Source organism: Charadrius vociferus, unplaced genomic scaffold (genome assembly GCF_000708025.1).
Source record: "Charadrius vociferus isolate BGI_N301 unplaced genomic scaffold, ASM70802v2 scaffold71, whole genome shotgun sequence".
In the NCBI taxonomy this organism is placed as follows: Eukaryota; Metazoa; Chordata; class Aves; order Charadriiformes; family Charadriidae; genus Charadrius; species Charadrius vociferus.
In genome coordinates this window covers 92,337-102,168 of record NW_009647032.1, presented here as the reverse complement: position 1 = coordinate 102,168, position 9,832 = coordinate 92,337, and positions in this window count along the sequence as shown.

Below are 9,832 nucleotides of genomic sequence, written 5' to 3'. Positions count from 1 at the left end.
GGCAGAATTTCATACAGAGCATAAGTAATTACTACACATTCCCATTTAATTTCAGTAATGTTAAAATATTGTTTTGATGAGGTAAATAATAATCCTTGATATTTCATTTGTTCTGAACTATGACATTACAGATATTATTTGAACCTTATGCATTAAGTCACATCTTTTGGCATTACAAAAAAAAAATTATTTAAGAAACAAGAAATTCAGCTTTGGAAATGAAATAAAACAATGCCAGTTTGTTGGGATTTCCTATTGGAAAGATAATTCAAAGTTGTTTGTAACATCAAAGGGCTGTTTGTGCATAAATATGTTACATATTGAGAAACCTAACAAAATTATTATTTTGAGCATATACAAATGTAAAACATGGGTGTCAGTACTTTTGTAGCCACTAATAAACCCTTTGTAGCTTCAGTGGCAGTCTATATGAAAAAAAAAAAAACAACAATGTCAAGATGTGATCACTAAGAAATATTATCAACTGTACTGCAAGATAGCTTCTTTTTGACATATATTATTTAGGTATTCCTTGCATACATCGCTTACTATTTTCACATTTAAAAGTCATAGTGTTTTATGTATACAGGTGTTCATTGCTGAACCTCTTTCTTACAACAGCCTCATACTTGGATTTCAGGGAGACAAGAGAGCATATTTACATTTCCCAATATTAGCTAGTGAAGTTAGGATAATAGTCTCCCTTGGGTCCCTGTGTAGTCCACAGTGAGCAAAAGAATTGTGCAGAGAACAACTCAGACCTCTTCCATTGGGTTTCTGTTCACATTCACCTGCTGAAGGATCCTCTTCATCCTCTTTAGATATAGGAGACTTCTCAGAGACTAAATACCTGTAAGAACCGAACATTCTCACCTAAGCCAAAGTGCAAATATCCTTTCCTTTCTCCCAGGAGAAACTGGAAGCCAAGACTCAGAAAACAGACATTAGTATTGAAGTTAAGAAACCCTCGTCCAGTCCAAAAGGATCAGAAGTTCACTACCAAGCTGAATTTCGAAATTCATCTTTGATTAGCTATCACATGGAAAATAACTCCTTTAAACTCTCTGAACCTGGTTTCAGACATGCCAAAATAACTCATTTTGGTTTGTGTCTCCATCTGAGAATGAACATCTATGGGTTTAGGTTATATCCATCACTACAACATACATATGAAGGGACAGAAGTACACCCAGGTGGTGTTCACACTAATGGCTTAATAATTGTGAAGCAGCTTCAGGATATGAAGTGCACATTAAGTATTGCAAGCGCTTGCCTCTTTTTGAAAGAAAGTTACTAGTGCTTGCAAAAGCAAAAATAACTCCATGTAATTAAAACGACTTAAGACTCCTGCTAACTCTGCAGTACACAAGCCTGTACACCAGTCAGAATCCAGCACACTCAGGACCAAGCCTGCTGAGCTGTCCTCATTACAACAGGGCAAACAAAGATGTTTTCTTTATGTTCTCTCAATAATTACATTTGATCTGCCTCACTAAGGATCTCCTGCTAGCAATGAAAAGTATGAAGTGTTTCAATGGGTCAATCTCTAGCTGTTTTATTTTCGTTTCAAACATAGCAGAGACTTCCTTTTTTAACTTCCAAAGCAATAACCAGTGTAGTTTCCCCTCTTAAGTCTGTTCAGTGACAACGAGCCAATTACACATCAACTGCAAGCTCAGCTAGCAATTAATCCTAATTTACCAATGAGCATGAAGTGTGCTTTTCCTAAGACTTCAGATGTTCTGTGACCATTATTATAACCAGAAGAGCTTTGAAGGTTCATCAAAGTTTGCTCAATGATTTATTTTTCTCTTTTGCTCACTCTGCAGTACACCTCCGCTTCAGAAATTGGTTGACTGAAAAGATGTCTTAAAATGGATGCAAAAATAGATTCTTAACATGAGATATATGGGCTTAAAACAATATCCACTACCTTTAGGAAGCATTGTGACTGGTTAGTAGCTCTGAAAATCAGAATCAAGTGTCACTGAAAGAACAATACTTTCAAGTACATAATTTAGGTACGCATTTTTTCATACATTCAAAACTCTACAAGTTAAAGAACAAATAGTCCATCTTCCGCTCACACAGAGGGGCTGGACTGAAGGAAAGTAACCTGAGTTTGCCAAGACCTGAAATTTTTTCCACAGGTGATTTCTAATATTATTACGAAACTTTGCTATGCAACAAACCACAAATACTGTAAAAACACAAAAGTAGTATAAAAAAACTACCTAGAATACACCATAAATTTGAACAAAAATCTATTTCTGAAACAAAAGGCTTTTTCTGCATTTCATTCCATTTTGATTCCCCAGAGAAGCTTTATGGGTATTAACACATTTCAAAATCAAACACTTTTAGTAAAAAATTAGAAAAACATCCTACAAAACCATTGAGGAGACTTGTGAATTGCATTGCCTTGTACTGCACGAAGACATATAGTACAGTTTATAAAGACTACAATGCCCAAATCCTCCCTGCAAGGAATGAACAAAAGGGAACTTTTCCACCAGTTTCAATAGAGCACTGTCAAGTACTTACTACTAAGAAATTTGAGGAGATTACGCGGAAGAGAGGCATTCACAAGAGAGGATGGTTCATCTCACATTTCTTACCAATTTTTAGACCATAGAACAATGAGCACAGTTGCCTTTCCACAAGTGGGATAGGAAAATAAGTCCCAAGACAGTACATGAATTATTTGAAACTATACATTTAAAGTGAAAATAGATAAACCTAACATTTCAATATTCTTACTGAGCTTCCTGTTGACAGACTGCTGGAGTCCTCCCAGCAGGGATCTGGTAGCTGAAGAAAGGTAAGTTCATTGCAAGGTAAAACATAAAACTTGAGGAGAAAAGAGAATGAGCAGGATTTTCCAATGAACATTCAAGCTAAGGTAAGACAAAATAATTAGTAAGGTCATTTCATTACTTCCTGCAAAAATTAGTGAGGGCTCAGACTGCTTGTTTAAACAATATCTAAACAATTATTTCATAGTCTTTTAGTAAAACTTCTAGCTTAATATGACCCAGCCTACCTGAATCCATGCCTGTTCAATGTCTTCTCTAGACAGTTCCAGGAACTGAGCCTTAGCTTAGATTCCAGTGATCATACATTGGCAGTGGGATGAACAACCCTAAGTGCACACACTCTCCGAGAGCACTGGCATAAATTAAAGCTTCCCTACCAGCATTAACCACTTAAGACTCATCTTGTATGCTTACAAGTGAAGTCTGGCTTTGATAAGCGATAAGGTAATACATCTTCTCAGAGCAAATTTTGCAGAACCCTTTCTTCACCAAAAGGGTTGTCAAGCATTGGAACAGGCAGCCCAGACAAGCGGTGGAATCGCCATCCCTGGAGGTATTTAAAAGCCGGGTAGACGTGGTGCTTAGGGACATGGGTTAGTGGTGCTTTTCGCAGTCTTAGGTTGATGCTCGGACTCAACGATCTTAAAAGTCTCCTCCAATCTAGATGATTCTATAAGTAGCTATGCACAGAATAATACCTCTTTGTTCCCCCACCACAGGCAGAGGCAGATTGCAAGGTGTGGTAAAAACACCTCTACCCACCAAGTTTTTGGCATCATGTCAGCAAAGAAAGTTCCCACTATCACAAGCACACATTTGACCTTGGGAAAAGGTTAGTGTTGACTGGTACCAAAGGGATTAGTAAATGCACCATTTTTCCAACACAGTTTTCAATTACTTTGATGAGCAATTAAAATGCTAATTAAAAACCAATCCAAACTTAGTACGCAGAAGGTTATGAAATAATAAGCTCTTGTACACTCACAGCATTGGAAGCATTAAGAAGGTCACAATGCAGCTGGAGCAGAAAAGTGCAAAAGAGAGCAGCTATATTATGCCTGGGGTTGTTTGTTTATTTATTAAAGAGAAAAAGATACTTTAAATACATCTGGCAATGTGTTTTCTAAAACCTGGGTTAGACCAAAGGTTTATATAAATGGTACCTTGGCAGATACTAACTTCAGGCAGAATCCATCATTCACATAGGACAGGAAGAAAAGTACATGTCCTCTGTAGTCAACTTGAGAACTTCAGAGTTCATCAGTCAAGTTCTAAAATAACCATAAAGTTGTTTTAATAATCAAGAGATTTTTTTTAAACAGCTAAAATTTGGGCTTACTTGCTTTCAGCTATCAAGTTCACGTCTGCAATCAAGAGAATTAGAAACCTGCTTTTATTTCAACTTCCTGTTGGGATTCCTATGCAATTGTAGAAATTTAGAACTTGGGATCTGAAGAAAACCCCTAAATACTGTGAGTCACAACAAAAGCTATAAGAGCTAGTAGCGCTGCCTCCATCATTATGTGCCAATTAAGTTCTGTTGTGGAGGATGAAGTGGTACACAGTAGTGATCTAAGAGGAAACCAAAGCACTAAACAAAATACACAAGAATTCTTTTCCTGCTCTTTTCATGATCAAAAGAACAATAACTATTGCTTTGAACTAAATCCTCTGCAGGCTACAGTACATAAAGCTGTGCAAAAGGATCATTCCTTGCCATTCCACCAGGGAAGGCCCCAGAGTAACTCTGGAACTCCCACATACTGTACAGTGGTGAGAGAGGAGCGAATTCTGGCTCACATGTAACTCATTCTCATATGAATGGGATTCAACCTGTTCCTCTGAAGCTACTTATTGAGATCTTGTACCAAGCCATGTTTTCCATCATAACTATAAATATTTACTACCAAAGTGTTTTTAAAATGCTATCAATTTGCATTTAATCCAGCACAGGAGACCAAAATCCTCGTTGCAATGCACTGACTTTATCATGAATGTTGCAACAAAGTAATTTTCCCTTAAACAATCTCAGGGATACTCATAAAATGCATTATCATTAAAAGAAAAACAAAGCAAAAATATAACCTCAGCCTTCTAATACCTCCAAAAAAGCCACTGTGATTCACTAAAAAGAAACAAAAATGTTTCTTAAAAAAACACAGGTTATTGCCATCTATTCAGTAGCTGTCCTACATTCTGTAGGTCTTGATTTATGTGATTTGCATCTATATTTCTGAGGTTAAAGATGGAGATCTTTTGCACTGATGGAAAGAACTGCATGGGTTCTCCTATGAAAATATTAATTTGCTTTTCTACCTTATAATATCATACATATGGAATCACTCAGAATAAATTACCCATGTCTTACATCTCAGTTCATCTATCTGAGAAAAAAAAATAAAGAGAAAAAGTAGCAAAATTACTATCAGACGAACCAAGCAGCAGAAGACAGAAGAAAAACCTTCATGCCACAGAATATAACTCAGATCTCATATCAGAAGTTAAATCCTTATTCTACCAATATAGCTATTGAAACTGCATTGGGTTGTATGGCTACACAGACCCAGAGACAAGGCCAGAAAGATGAGTTCATAAGTAGTCTCACTGAAGTAAGCCATATATGAGCTTGCAAAATCAGTGTCTAATCTAACTCACTGTCTAGACCATGTTAGTAAAAAAAAAAAAAAGGCAGAAATTCTTTGTTATACAGACTGAAAACTAGAATAAATTATTACTGAAGTCTATTTTTTCTATTAATAACATTAATCTACAAAATAATCTGTAAATTGAAATTCAAATCCTTGAGTTACGCTTTCCACCTCAGTATATTACTAAGACTTTTTATGATTAATAGATCTCCAGGGCTATACATAACAGCTGTTAAGATGACCTGGTAATGCTGCAGGAAAGAAATAAACATATTCTCTCCATTGGAAACTGCCAAGTGAAATTTGATCCACTAACTGTAATTACTATGATTGGATTTTGGCCAAGACATTATGAACATTAACACTTCAAATTAAGATACAGATCAAATTAACATTTCAAAGAAACAGATAAGAAACTATAACCATGCCATTAATTTTATGTGGATACATCTTCTGAAAAAAGGCTACTTTGTAATATTATTTAAAATATTTCATTTAGCACTGAAATGTTCAAATGAGTAGTGTCAGCAAAAAGAAAACATGGCTGCACTCATTTTCAGGAAAAAAAAAAGTCCCTAAGATGTTAGCTCTCCTCTCCTTTATTTCATTATAAATCCCCTTAAGTCTGCTAATCCGTCTTCGTGCTTCCAGCATCATTTACATTTTGTATGCTAACTTCCCAGCAGGTTCTGGCTGTTCCAGGTATTTTCCTTAGCAGAGTGTCAGAGGATTCTCACTTCTTTTCTATGCCACAAATCCCTGTAATGCCACCTAAATAGTGTTGTGGTACTTGCTAGCAAGTTAGATCACATTTCTTAGTTGACAAAGTGAAAGTAGTCTTACCCTAATGTAAGAGAATCAAATAGAAAAAATTATATTATTAGCATATTTAAGGAAAGTTGGTGGTTTCACCAACTGCAACAGAGTGTGACCTCCTAATACTAATGCCATTAGTCAATAAAAAGCACTTAAGAAAGTCACTGAAGGAACTGACCAGCATTCATATTTTTAATTTACGTTTTTATTACATATATTAAGGAACGAGGGTGACAAAGATGATCCGGGGGCTGGAGCACCTCTCTTATGAGGACAGGCTGAGAGAGTTGGGGTTGATCAGACTGGAGAAGAAAAGGTTCCAGGGAGACCTTATTGTGGCCTTCCAGTAAAGGGTGTCTACAGGAAAGATGGGGAGGGACTCTTGATCAGGGAGTATAGCGATAGGACAAGGTATAACATTTTTACACTGAAAGAGGGGATGTTTAGATTAGATATTAGGAAGAAATTCTTTACTGAGGATGGTGAGGCACTGGAACAAGCTGCCCAGAGAAGCTGTGGATGCCCCATCCCTGAAGCTGTTCAAGGCCAGGTTGGATGGGGCTTTGAGCAACCTGGTCTAGTGGGAGGTGTCCCTGCCCATGGCAGAGGGGTGAGACTAGATGATCTTTAAGGTTCCTTCCAACCCAAACCATTCTATGACATTATACAAGACAATAACTATTTGTGGCATTGGCGAGAATACTGAATATAAACCACTTAACAGTACTAAGAATTTAATTGATCCAAGTCCTACAGAAGTCAAATTTCGTATAATCTGAGTTAAACAAGGAACTCTACCAACAGCTTTCAACAGTATAAAACCTAAAAACCGACAATGAGCAGTTTGTGTTCCTACACAGTTGACGGGAATTTCTGCCTGAATGAACAGCTATTTGGTTAACTATGGTTAATTTAGATTTCGATTAAATATAAAAATATTAAGATACTTCTCCTTAGATCAACAGTTCGCTTAAGGGTACTGAAAATGCTTTCCTTCTTTCTCTAGTTTTCTCTAGCTTTTCTTTGTACTAACATGGAATTAGTGGTCCCTCTTAATTATCAACACAATGGCAAATAACACTGTTATTATGTAGATTCTGTGAAGTGCATCTCAACCTAGGCCCACAGTTTCAAGGACACTTCATCTGAAACTGAACAATATAATAAGAATGATTTAGAAAAAAAAAAAAACACCCACAAATAGAAAGAGTAGTTATGGAATCCATAAATCTGAAAGAACTGAAAGGTTTTCAGAACAGACTATAAAAAAGCAGATAATATGAGAGAAAAGGAACAAGAGTTTCCCCTTTCAAAATGGTAGACTGAGTAACTGCTTTCCCATAGGGATGGGCTCAAACTGCCTTTTCTGCAGTCTGCTACTAATATTTTTTTACTTGCTTTGCTTCACAGTAAAGAACGCGTTTCTGATATAGTTGATACTTAGCCTTGAATTTAGACGTAGACCACTATCCATACTCCAAACCATATCTATATGATCTACATGGTCGAACTCCAAAGGTTTCACGCTCAGGTTTAAAGTGTACAGTTATTATTTGGATTAGTGCTACATTTTGGATTTTCTTTGTTCCTTTCTTTTTTTTTTTTTTTCCCCTATTATTATCAACATCCCAAAAGTTCTGCTGACATATCCTCAACCCAAATTAGGGTTTGTTTGGTTTTTTTTATAAAAAAAGGAGAGGAGTCACTGCAGAGAACTCATGACCCGTTCACCTCTGGAGACAGAAAAATAGAAAAAACTAGTTGGAGATGAAAAGCTAAAAAGAAGGATGCTTGACAGAATGGTTTCAGTAAGTTACCTTTCCTGCTTTCTTTTTACTTGAGAAAAATAACTCCAGCAAATAAAATACGGACACCTCTGTCTGTGGGGATTTTAGATACTCCAGCTGACTGCTGTTCTCATTCAAAATTACTTCATAAGGTTGCATACATTATTTTTGACTCCTTTTCTTCCTGTGCATTCTTTCTTTATTGTCTTCCTCTGCTTTTCTCTTCTCCTCTCCCCCAGCATTTTCTCTTCCTTTTCCTCCTAACGTTCTCTTCAATATTGTTCTGTTTCTTTTGCTGATATTTTTATATTGAATTCTGTGAGCCAGGCAGTAGTTTTACAGCCAAAATATTTCAGTTAATAGTATAAAAGACAGATGGTAGAGTTTGAAGTGTTCTAGGAGTGATGGTCTTTTACTAGCAATCAGTACATGGAAGAAGCAAAAGGTTGCCAAAACCATCTCCCACAAACTTTTGGAAGCATGTAGAAACTCTAGGAAATCCTAGAAAGTGTTCGGAAACTCCCTTGTAGAAACATTCAAAGATGCAGATAGAGTACTCAAAGTCGCATGTGCATGATAGGAAGGCAATGGTTTTAGACTTATCTCCATTACAGTTGTTGTCAATAATCCCAGAATCCACTGTTTCTTTTCCATAAGAGAATATTCTGGTAAAAGTTAATCTCCGTTTACAACTTGTAGGCCATTCCTACATGTTTTTACTACTTTATCACCATTTCTGAGCAAGTGGGCAATGCAGTGGACAAAAAAGTGGACAAAAGACCAGCAGTGTTTTAAGGACATAAATAAAAACATGCAAAGCTTAAGGGCAGAAAGATTTGAAAGTTAACCTTCTACCCAAAGTGGTTCCACGAACTACAGCTTGTAGAGGACAACCTGACAAATTTCTTTTCTTTGTGTTTTCATTCTCTTAAATATTCCTTTTCTCAAAAGTTTGAAACTATGAAGGCAGACCAAAACAAGAAAAAGTACCACATGTTATCACCATAAGGAGAGTAGGCGGAAATATTAAAATGGAGACATTTATTTTATAATCTGTATTTCCTCATTGCACCTCCCAGATGCACCCTTCCATCTCTTCACTCTAATATTTCTGTGCAGTCACCCACCTAATTTGTTGTTGTGTTTTTCAGTGTATAAATGAAGCCTGCAGTTTGCTAACGGAGAATACAATTGTACCAGAAATTGCATACTGACCCATATTTCATAATTTAATGTGACTCTGCACGTAACAAATAGTAAACTTTGCTGCTGCCTCTTTTAGAACTTCCCAAGCCTTAAAAAGAAGCAAAAGGGAAAAAGAATCAATCTTGTGCTAACTGGCACGGATTGGTAATTTTCTATGAGCCATGACACAATTACTTATAAACTGCACATAGTGGGGTTTGAACCTTTGCATTGCAATGAGCTTCTGCCACCTGTTTCAGACTCCTCCCTACACAGCACGTTGGAACCCACAGCACAGCAGCTTCAATGAAAACAGAAGCGAAAAAAAAGAATGCGTACCAAGGGAATAAAGGAGAGGATTAGCACTAAGTTTTCTGTTTGATCCCATAGTTTTCTTCCCACCTATTTTGCAGGACTGGGCAGCATGCAAACACACCAGCAAAACACCCATGGTTAAGGGTTCACAGTCACTTTTGTGAGTTAGCACATGGCTGTGCGTCTAACAGAAGGGGAAGGAACTCCCTCACTCTGCATTTTGCTGGGAAGGTGGAAGCTCACTTCTCGACTAATCCCAGCCAGA